Here is an 11,688-nt window from a genome sequence, read left to right on the forward strand (position 1 = left end):
CTAATGTTGTTCCTTCTGAAATCATATGGGTTTGCATGTTAGCGCGTTTGTTATACTCACAGGGGTTGTAGTTGACGTACACTTCCTCAGTTTATGGAATACACGCTACCTTGTAAACATTTGTACAAATGTACCAATACATGTCTCTGTTTCAAAATAGCAACACGTCACTGACGTGTATAGGGAATTTCCCAGCCATACCCAGAAGTTGAATCTTTAGTTACATGACTGCTGCCCTGAGTTTCAAACTGATGTATTAGTGAAGGTGTGAGTGAATCCGGGACTGGGGTGATATGGGTGGGGGAGGGAGTTTTGCTGACCTGTCTGAGGAACATAGCCCAGAGTGTGGTTATTTGACACCATAGACTGCACACTCCAGTGATCCATCTCTTTAGTCGCATGATTTATCATTAGCAGAAGTTCCAGTGAATAACAGCAAGAATTTCATTTATTGTGGAAACTAAGCAATAGCAATGTCTGAGTTTAAGTACATTCCTCACAGTGGCATTTTTCCCATGGTTGCCATGACAAACCGCATATTCTCACTGTCATTTTCAAAATTAACTTAAATTGGTCTTGTTAATCCCCAAATTATCCAATAAAAGCAGAACCAATTAATTTTGAGCACAGGCTAGGCTCACAGTCCCTAGAGGTGTTCTACCTTCAGTCAAAGATCCATTGTTGTCATATACTGAGAGATATTTGTCCACTTCTTGTATCAATGGTCTTGATTTGATTATACACTCAGGGCATATGTGCAAGCTGGACTCATGTTTGCAGTGAAGTCAGCACTCTGCACAATCAAATAACTCTTGAGCTAAGCAACTGGAAAAAAGGTCATTATGTATGAAGCAATCTGTGTTTCATGGCTCATTTCCTTAGCTGTGATTTGATTTTGCTTGTCAGTGTTAAGCAGGCCTTTGACCTAGAAAATCTCCAAATCATTCCTCAACAATTTCTTTTTGCTTTTGTGGCTATTATATCTAACAATAATAATTATGATATATCAAAGATAAAATTTCAGCAAGGGAGCCTTTAGCAGCCTTATGCTTTTTGTTTGTAGACGATATTTAAACATGCTGGTGAGTGAATGCATTTGTTTGATTTTGTAATTTGTTTTACAAAATGTACATGATGTAATCACGCAAACATTTATGGCCTTGAGAATGTGTTTCTTGAAAGACATTATATAGTTTAGGTGGGGTTGTGGTGAAATGAACTGGTTTAACTGAAGTAACTGCTAATGATGTCAGAATTCCAAGCACAAACTAAAGCTAAATTTCAGTTCTTCCTGAGAATAGAACTGTTCAAACTGATAAATCACATTCCATTTTTTTAAATTGTAAAGGCCTGATATGCGAAGTGAAGAAATATCTCAATTCATAGCCTTTGAAAAAAAATGCAACACTCAAAAATAAAAATGTTAGGTTGTTTCATCAGATTTTACGCTTGTGTACTCAATGATAATATTTCAGTTTAGAATTAACTTGTCAGTTCTTGATTCTTATGTTCATGTCTTCCTTCCTTTCTGCAAAAAGAACAGGATGTATGGATCTTACGAACACTGTTATTAACTAAATAGATCAGATGGGCAAAGGGGATAAGGGGTAAACTAACTTCTAATGCTTTGCCATTATAATCTGATTTTACATAATGATTGTTTAGCTATTGGACTATAAACTGTATACAAACAATGGTCTGATATTACAACAGCCAGTAAGTTCATGTCTAAAATAATGAAATGAGTAAAAGAACTTTAACTTTCCATATTTTCATGAGGACAAACTGACTGCTCCCTGATCTAGACTCATATTAATCTTTAGCATAACAGTGATATAACAATAAGCAAGACATTATAGGTTAGCAGCTGAATTGGCACTATAATTTCAGGAATCAATATTGCACTAAACTGAGCATACTGTTCTTCCACTCTTGGATAAAATAAAAACAATTTTCATCTATAACAGCAAGTCTGACCTCCTAACAGATTTTTTTTTCATTCCAGTGTCATTTTTAAGACTTAAATTGTTTCTCTCACATCTGATCCAACTCTTATCAGATGCACATCATCTGGAGCACAGACAGAAACCACACATAGTCACAAAGTAAGAGTAATCCTCTGGAGTTAAGCACTTAAAGTGCAATCACCCAAGCCCTCTGCATTACTCTGTTACACCGGCGTTCTTGCACATTGATTGACAGCTCTGGAAACTGTTTTACAGAGCAGCTATTGAAGTGAGTCGTCTCTAGAGTATGGTAATAACTAGTCTGGAGTGTTGACTAATACATTTTGAGAAACACTCAGAATCCAAATGTGTTACATCTGTTCCAATGACAATTTCAGGTTTTCCCAGTTTGCTAAGCTTCCTTGGGAGACAAAGGAGGGATTTCCTCTACACACACAAGCAGTGGCAGTGCCAGCAAATGGCTGGGTAATATTATCAAATAAAAATCTGCCTCAATATAAAGTAATTATCATCCTCTCAAGCAGTGCAGGTATGAAGCTGAAAAGAACATTGTCCATTTTTTCTACATATGCAAAGATCCCATGAAAAAAACTAAACAATTTATGAATTCTTTTTGTGATATTTTCAGCACTGAAGGAAAGTTAAAGTTCTTTCTAGCTATTTAAGAAAAGCTAAAAACTAAACTTGTTCTTCTTTCTTGGGGTTTGGCGGATGAGATTTGTATAAAATTGAGTTTAAGTGGTGTTAAAACTTCTACCTGTAATTTTTTAGCAATTTTCTTTTATTGAAAGAGTTGTGCGTTAATGTCCATGATTATGTTTGTGAATGTATACGTAAATGACAGACATGGGGAGGCTGTTCATCCTGCCGCACAATAAACAGTTTGTTTCCCATGAGCACCCCTCATGTTCCTGTTGTTGGCTCCATCGCTGCTCACTGGGAAACGTCCTAGCCTCTATTGTCACAGAGGTCATGGGTCACAGGATGCTCCTAAAGGCCCAAAGGGGAGTTAAGAGGTTGGATCTGAGTCATGATAAAGAACACTCCCTCCAGACACACATATGCACACCACTTAATAAACAAAACATTAAAATATTGTCGTCTCCCCCGTTTTGGCAAAAGATTCAGCCATCACCATCGAGATTTTGAAGAAATGAAGTCAGAACAATCCTTTGGTATTAATTGCGTAAAAGCTTTCGTTCTTTGCATGTAGTTGACAGTTCCACAAGCTTCTCCTTTTTTTTTTTTTTTTTTACAAAAATAGAGAATCATTTAAAATAGGATAAGCATATTATTAAAGAAAAAAACGAACGAGAAAAGAAGTGGTTGCATTGTGGCGTTAAAAAGAAAAGAAAAACTGAGATCTCAAATACACACAGGCAGGGACAATGAGTATGTGTGATTGCAGTGACCCTTATTTTAACGAGAGAGCCTATAAAGAGACAAATTTAAATGCAGTTTTTTGCAGCGAGATAAAAATGTGGCTTAATGGCTGTAGACTTTTAGAGTGGCTGCATGCATGATGTCATAATGGAAAGTTCTACATACAAACTCACAGCACAAGCTTCACTTTTTTCCTCTTTGTGTATGTGCCTTCAAGATGAGTTATATGTTTACTTTTTAAGACATTTTGAGCAATAGATTTGTTTTTTATTGCCTTCTCTTCAAGGCCTGCTGCCTGTTCTCAGTGGAGGAAGTGGACGAGTAGACATGTTATTCTCTGGGCCTTCACAGGGACACAATTATCTTTTTTATGGAAGTAAGCTGAAGTTTTGAACAATATTCCAGATGTTAGTGTATTGCTTTATTGCTTGCTTCCAAATCAACTGTTATATCCAGCCTCTTAACAAATGAAATCGTACATTCCTGTATGCATCTGTTTCCCAAGGTGTGTAGGTGTTTTTTCTGTTCATTTTATATTTATTTAATTCGATGTACCTTATGAACCTATCTCAATTTCATGGCTTTATTCGGTAAACGCAGCTGAACAGCAATGTTTTTTAAGATATTGTATTAGAAAAAGTATCTTGTACTCAAAATTACATTTGAACAGAAAGTATTGATTTTAGAAAAAGGTGCACGAAGTGTGTAAAGAAAGTATTTATAAGATAAACCGATCATCGTCCATTTTCCCATTGTAGGTAGTCTTCATTTTAAATCCTCTTTAACTGTGTGAGTGTCACCAAAAGCAATTTAGTAGACAGAAATACAGTATTCACTGTTGAAGTAATGTGAAAGTACTGCTTTTGAGTGAACACACTTTGCTACATTACAGAACTACATGATTGTGAAATTCATTGCCCTTATCCAGTTAATTGTATCAATGAAAGTTTGCAATGTCTAATGTAAAGTTAGACGTTCATTCAGGTAACGTTAGAAAAATAGATGCTCAGCACGGCGGGAGCTCACATTTCAACCACAAGCAAATGTGATCACAATACTGAAAGTTTGAGTTACATGTTATGAATCATCCCCTACGGCCTGACCCTCACCTTGTCTTACCTTGCCATATCAGGTTAGGATATAGTGGATGAGGGATGTGTCAGCTGTAAAGTTTGTTTTCAGACTCGGCTTCAGGGAATGGATGACTAACATATGTAGGTTAGCTTTTGGCTGTAATACTTTTGCGCCTTAAGGTGATAAATCAGTTACTTTGAATAATACCATCATAAAAATCAGTGTAGCATATGTGTACAATGTAGCATATGAACTCAATTTTCAGAAATCTCCGTAAGTGTGGCATATTGACATGAGCTTTCCAGGTATTCCGGTGATATGCCATTATTTGGGCTGGTTTGACTCTTCTGCCTTATGCCCTTTAACCTATGGGGGATTCATTTCCTGGCTTGTTGTGTTAGCAACTGGGGAAATTGTATAATTTGCAGTCTTATATCCCAATCCTTCTCAGATGTTGGGGTGCTTTTCCTTCCTTTATGACCAAATAAATCTGACTGGTGCCAAAGAAAAAAATGGTATTGAAATTCCCCCTTCACTGTCTTGAGGGGCCCAGCTGCAAAACACAGTTTGTTTTCCACTGTGCAGCTGTGAATCTGTGCATTATGGAGTGGTTGGTCATAGAGACAAAGAAATGACTTCTTTTAATTGGCATGCGGCTCCTAAGTCATGATATATCTGTATTGTGGAGGTTAGAGATCGAGAATATCTTTATTAATATTATTAAATGTTAAATAGGCATTATGTCAGGCAACTGTCTTCACACTATGCTGTCCTCACACAAACACACACAAACACGGGCATGCGCACGCGGGACAGCACTTGAACACATATCAAGAGTAGCAAATACGGGTCTTTGGCAGTGCAACGGGTATTATAAATTCGTCTATCGGCTAGATGAGCAACTACTGTAAACCTAATGGAATGAGCAGCAGCAGGTCTGACATGTCTGACCAATACTGGCTGTGACAACACTTCATTAGTGGAATTCTATGTAAATGTTGTCTGACTGTGAATGAGCATGATTGTCCTTTACTTTATTATTTTTAGTTTTATTATAGCTGAGTCTCTTAGCTGACCTTACCATGACTCCTACAAGTGAGAGATATGTTGAAGGGTGATTGGCAATACTTGTACTGACTTATCTCATTAAATTTCTTAAATACTTTTTCCATGTTGTTAGATTATTCTCTATGCCTCAGATTAACATAACTCGGTTTCCTGAAAAGCCACTGTTTAGAAACAGGAAGAAGAATGGATTATTTTATCCTGCACTGATAACCACAGTCAATGCAACATCCACAGAATATTAACTTTCGCACCTTAAATTACCACAGCTTGACCCAATTTCTAGAGGAAATTCATATCTTGACTTGAACCGATGCCAACATTCAAGTAAATGGAGCAATCATGCTGTAAAAATTGGGGGTGTCTCTTTGTGACACACACACACACACACACACACACACACACACACACACACACACACACACACACACACACACACACACACACACACACAGGCAGCTGTAGACATATGAGTATCATAGAGACAACACAACCACTATAGGTTTGAGCAGTAATTCCATAGGAGAGATTTTTTTTGCACCAACACATGAATATGATGGTTTCCAGACTCTCTGCATTATTATGACAGATTGTGTGCTGGACATGGTCATCGTTAGGAGAGGAAAATAAGCCAAAAGACAAAACTAATAATAGGTAATTCATGTGAAAAACAAAAGCCCTCGTGGTCTGGGAATATCTTTATCTCCTTCGGAGGATTTGTCGACAAAAACCAGCAAGGACACTAAAAATATGCAAAAGACTTGTGGTGCAGTTTCCCAAGGCCAGTGAAAGGAAATAGACTGACAGTTTCTCCCTGACCCTAATACTACCGCCCTGTAACCTCCCAACAACTCCCACAGGGGATCCTGTCTCTATGTGTAAAACAGACAGTCAAAAAGCATCCTGGAAACTTTTGAGCCACAAAAACAAGGGGACCAGAGGCAGTACAGTAAGCTTGTACGATGAGTGCTCAGTCTGAAGACAATCTCAAGACCACACAGACCAGGTACGGAGTGGATGTAAGCTCGATGGAGCAGGAGAGCGGCATTGTCGCTGTTTTCCTGAGACAGTAAGCAGCTTCAGTGAGGCCTGTGTAGTGATAGCCACCTCTCCTCTTCAGTGGACGCCCCAGGCCCGGTTGAAGACATAGAGGGCAGGTGCAGCTGCTCTCTAGAACGGTGGCCAGTGGAATCCATACTTACAAATATATCTTGCATATCCAATATAGTTTTTTTTTGAATAACAATCTATCATTTTCTGTAATATCTCTGCAACAATCAGCAAAGCATCGCTGAGTTAACACAGGGCCCACACAGATGAAAACAATGGCTGGATTCTTCTGGCTTGAAGATGGCTATGGGAAATGGCAGGGATGCCAGGGCTGATAAGTGACCAAGAGAGCTCAAGTTACTTCCAGCTGTCTACAGCCGCTCATGCCTCTGTGAACGGTATGGTTCAAGAATAATGCAAACCATTTCATTTGAGTAATGCACGTAAAAATCTGGTGGACGTATTAAATAAAGTCAACAGCCTCTCACTTGGTTGGTTTACATCACAGGAAAGAATCTCTAATCCTCTGCGGAGCTAAGCAATCCATCTTCAGCTGAAAAAACACAGACAGTTAAGGACTGTGACCTTGCAAATGATAATGTTAACTAGATCAATAAAATACGTGATAGCAGAAGGTCTGCATGTAGCATCTGGAGAGAGTTTGACATCAGCTTTGTGGTTAATTATGAAAGTTACATCTATTAATGGTAAATAGAGTCCACAGAAGACCTGTTTGCCTAGTGCTTATTTTTCCCTCAAACTGCAAAACACATATAGAAACAACAAAATGTATTTATGACTTCTCTTGTATTTATAATGAGGGGAAAAGTAAAGTGAATATAAAATCGGGCCTGTTAAAAATTAATAGTACTTAATAAAATGTTGTACTTTGGCTGTAAACGGAGTTACGCTGCAAACTACAGCTACACTGTATTAACATCACCTAATACCAGTGGGGGCCTCTTCCTGTCCATTCGGAAAATGTAAGTACATTTTCAAGCAACTGCAGACTCCAAAGGAATAGTGCTTTCAGCATGCTTTGAAGTCCTCAGAAATAATGCTCCTTAAAAGCATCCTCGCTGATAAAGGAAAAAATGAACATGTAGGCTTATTTCAGACAAGAGGTGTGCGCAAGGCCTCCTTAGCAACCATTTAAATCTGCACAAGAGGACTTTGACATGTTTGAAATGCTACAACCTCATACGTATACATGCATATTACTGATGGTGCTTCCATTTGTCTAAAATGAGTGATTCATTCTCTTTTACTGAGTCTCTAAATGGAGGTTTTATCACAGTTGAGCATCCATTTACATAGTGCAGGATTTCGTCTTAGAATGTATATTCTGAAAAAAAAAAAAAGTCATGGAAAAGGGATACCGCAAGTGCAACAAAACACCAGAAGAATGAGAAAGGCAGAAATAAAACTTTGCAACACAGTCTTGTATTTTCCCGTCTCCACACAGTTTAGTGTTTCAGTTACACCCTTTAAGCCATAAAAACTGTCATCTAATCATATCCTCACACAGTCTTAAATGGCATATACGCCCATACCAGCTTGGAAAGGGGACCTTTCTGTGGATTAAAACGGATATGAGGTTGTTTTTGTGAGATCCATGATTGCGCGAGCCACTCCCATGCAGACTTAGTGTGACGACTGAGAAGGAGAGATAATATGGAAATGGTGATGCAAAGATTTGTGTGAGTTCATCTGAAGCAGATCTACCCATTGGTTGATTACGGTACTCTGTAGCTTTTGCTTATTGTTTTTTCTTGTCAGGAAGAATGTTGACACCCAGTGATACAACATGCCTGAATGTAAACTTGCAGGCAGGCTCCGAATAAATGGAATTGGATCGTCATAAGGATGAAGAAAGCATTATAAAACAAAGTCCTGCTTTACGTCAAGTTGAATAAAAAAAAACAACAAAACATTAATAGTATGATCAGATATATCTAAATATACATTTTCTTTCTACATTTTCTTTCTTTTCTAATCATAACAGATGGATAAGTGATACATACATTGAATGGATGCATTCTGAAGGGCTGATGAAACTATTTAGAAGGACTTGGGAACACTTCAAAAACAGTCAACAGTAGACTAAATGTCCTGAAGTGAGATAGATGGAAGCAGCAATAGTGCATTTTGGGGATCTTACTTGTCCTCTGAACAGCTTAACTTGTTTTATCAGAGCGCTTGACAGAATGCGTTTGGCCTGGCAAGACATATTGGACACACTGCAATAGATCAGAGGCAAGACAAGGGAAGGCTCTGAAAAGACCGAGGTGAAAACATGATGAGGAGATGAGAATTACTGCTGAATTAAGCTCCACTTTGATTGCAAAGTGATTGATCGATGGTTGGCAAATCATGAAAGGATGACCTTGAATTCTCCGGGGCAAGTATAGATTGGTGCGCATCAGCTTGCGTTCTCTCTCCCCCCATCTTATGTTTGCACTCATCCACATTGTCTAAAAATGTGCACACACGACACCGCAAGTGCCTATACAACACTTCACATACATGTATAGACTGACACATGAGAGCACACCATTTCTACTTTTTCCCACTTGCTGTAGTGAATTAAAAAAAAAAAAAAAAATGAATACACAGTCACGTACGACGCACCAGAGTTGAGAGAGCAACTTCAAAGTAAGGCAGATGCAGGGACAGCACCCTCTGCATAAATTTTCTGGCCACCAGTCAATCTGCCCCCGGGCTAAGATTGTGGCTGTTCGCATCTCTCCTGACCAGTCATCAACTCACACTTAAATCCAAACCATTTCTATCAAGGCAGACATAAGCAAAAAATGGGGGGGGGGCTGGTTAAACTTGAGTAGATAAGATCTACTTAATTGATTGCGGGTATACAGGGTATCATTTTCATCACATTCTTGACAAACGTGTTTGGAAACAAAAGCAGTTCTGCTGATTTTCATTTATTTTTTAGGAGCCCTTGTGTAAACACTGAAGATGGTTTTTTGACTAAATCAATTCTGAAAAGAGTAACTGTCTTCATTTTAATCCAGGTGGCCATTTTATGACACGTATTACTTTACAAGGGTTGGAATAAAACCTCCTAGATACCGTGTTTTTTTTTTTAAATGTTACATCTCATTGTTTGCAGCTTACTGTTAACAGGAACATTGCTATTGCAGGTAAATGCTTCGACATACTGTACAATACACTGCTGAAAAGCATGGAAGTGTGAGAGGTGTCAATGTTTAAGAGACGGTCTAGTTCAGCTGAGACTTATGCATGAAATTATTTTTTTTTTCCCTGTGTTGACTTCTTTTAATATTTGATTTACATTATTAATCATTCATACAGCTATCGTTCATGAGTAATGAATGTATTTACACCTGCTGGGACGTACACGGACCATTACGTACCTGACATGTGATTCATTTTGAAAACAAACAAACAACAAAAAACCTCTGCTTTCTCAGATTCATTTAGAGAGAAAACTAGTTTAATTGCAAAAAACGGCGCCTGATCATACATTTGAAGAAAGAAAAATCAAAAACTACACCTAGAATCATGGAAAATGTATTCTGTTACATTCCCCACATACTGTAGCCCATGAAAACAAAGATATAGCCCTGAAGGCAAATATTCACATGTGTGTGTGCATGCAAGCACAAACGTGTATTTGCGCGTTCAAGAAACCCACCACCCTGCATGACGTTCATAGAAATGCAGTATGCAACTGTAGCTGATATTAACTGAATACAGATACACAAAGTGAAGTGTGCGCACACACAAGCACCCAGGAGGAGTGGGGATCTAATGAGGCCCGTGGAGACACTGCTGGATTGTCAGTCAACCCTCAGCTTGCTGACATACAGTCGACAACATCAAGGATTTGTTGTTTTTTTTTTCAATCAAGGGAAGCCTGTCATATTGCATCAGAACTTAAGAGTTGTATGTACACTGGACTTGGGCAGGAAAAGGTGAAGGATGTGGGCAGGAAATATTGTGAAAGGATACACATGAGGAGTAACTCGCTTTTTCTTGCATCAGAAAAAAAAAACCCTGCAACTTTTAATATTTTGTGAAAGCGCGTATCTTTTTCAAAACGTTATTATTATTTATGCGCAAATGACGCCACAGGAGCAAATCTTTTGACCACTTCCCTTGTTCTTCCAAGTCGTCTTGCAAAATGGGGCCTCAAATCCTGTTCCTCAAATCAACAATATGTTCATGCGTTTTATTGCACAGAAAAAAAGCAGTAAGGCTTCTCCTGTGATATGAGGCCTCGCGTTGCTCACACTTCCACGCCTTTAGTTGCACCACAATGGCCACGCTTTTCTCAGGCGTTATTACCTTGTCCTCCACAACATATGGAGACGTGCACATGGAGACTTGCACTTTTCATGGTGGAGTGTAATTACGACTTTCTCGCTCATCCTGGCATGGCGGTTCCAAAGCCATGCGGTTGGTTGGTGTCTCTAGCCTTAATAGCAGGGTCGCTCAAGTGACTTTGACCGGCATAAAAACACAATTAATGAAAGGCACTGGTGCTAATTCTGTTTGATGAAACATCCAACCCCGCAACTAATGTTGTTAAGGATGGAACAAGACATATCTTTCAAAGGATTCAAAGAGTTTACTGTCATACACGCGGTAAGGAAACAGGCTTCCCCTTTACAGCAAAGTGTGCAAACTATTACTGTGCTGTCTGCAGTGAAGCCAGTAGATTGGGTGTTAGTTATATAAAAGAGACATAGGTAGTTTAGCAAAACACATAAAGCGATGAGTGAAACAACAACAACAACAAAAAAAGGTTTACATGTGCACAATGCGTGTCTTCGGCTGTTGTATTGTTGTTCTAACACTAATGCAAATACTACAACTACTACTGCGAACAATAATAAATGTTCATATTGGGCAATCACCATGTGAGCCCTTCTGCCGTATGGCAGGGAAAGTGTCGTGATCATTTGTTGTGTTTTGTGGTGCGCTGGTGGCTTGGGGGTTAATAATAGCTGATGTGCACGGTGGTGAATGGAGTGTCGGTTTTCAGCGTAAACTCCTCCTCTACGGCCGAACGGGCTGCGCTCCTCTTCCACTTGAACAACCAAATACTTTTCGGGACGCATTCCCCGGCAGCGATGTGGAGGGAAAGAACGATCGCCTTCAGTTG

The sequence above is a fragment of the Fistularia commersonii genome, chromosome 26, assembly GCF_037954325.1.
Source record: "Fistularia commersonii isolate RoL2024-O1a breed Wild chromosome 26, RoL_Fcom_v1.0, whole genome shotgun sequence".
In the NCBI taxonomy this organism is placed as follows: domain Eukaryota; kingdom Metazoa; phylum Chordata; class Actinopteri; order Syngnathiformes; family Fistulariidae; genus Fistularia; species Fistularia commersonii.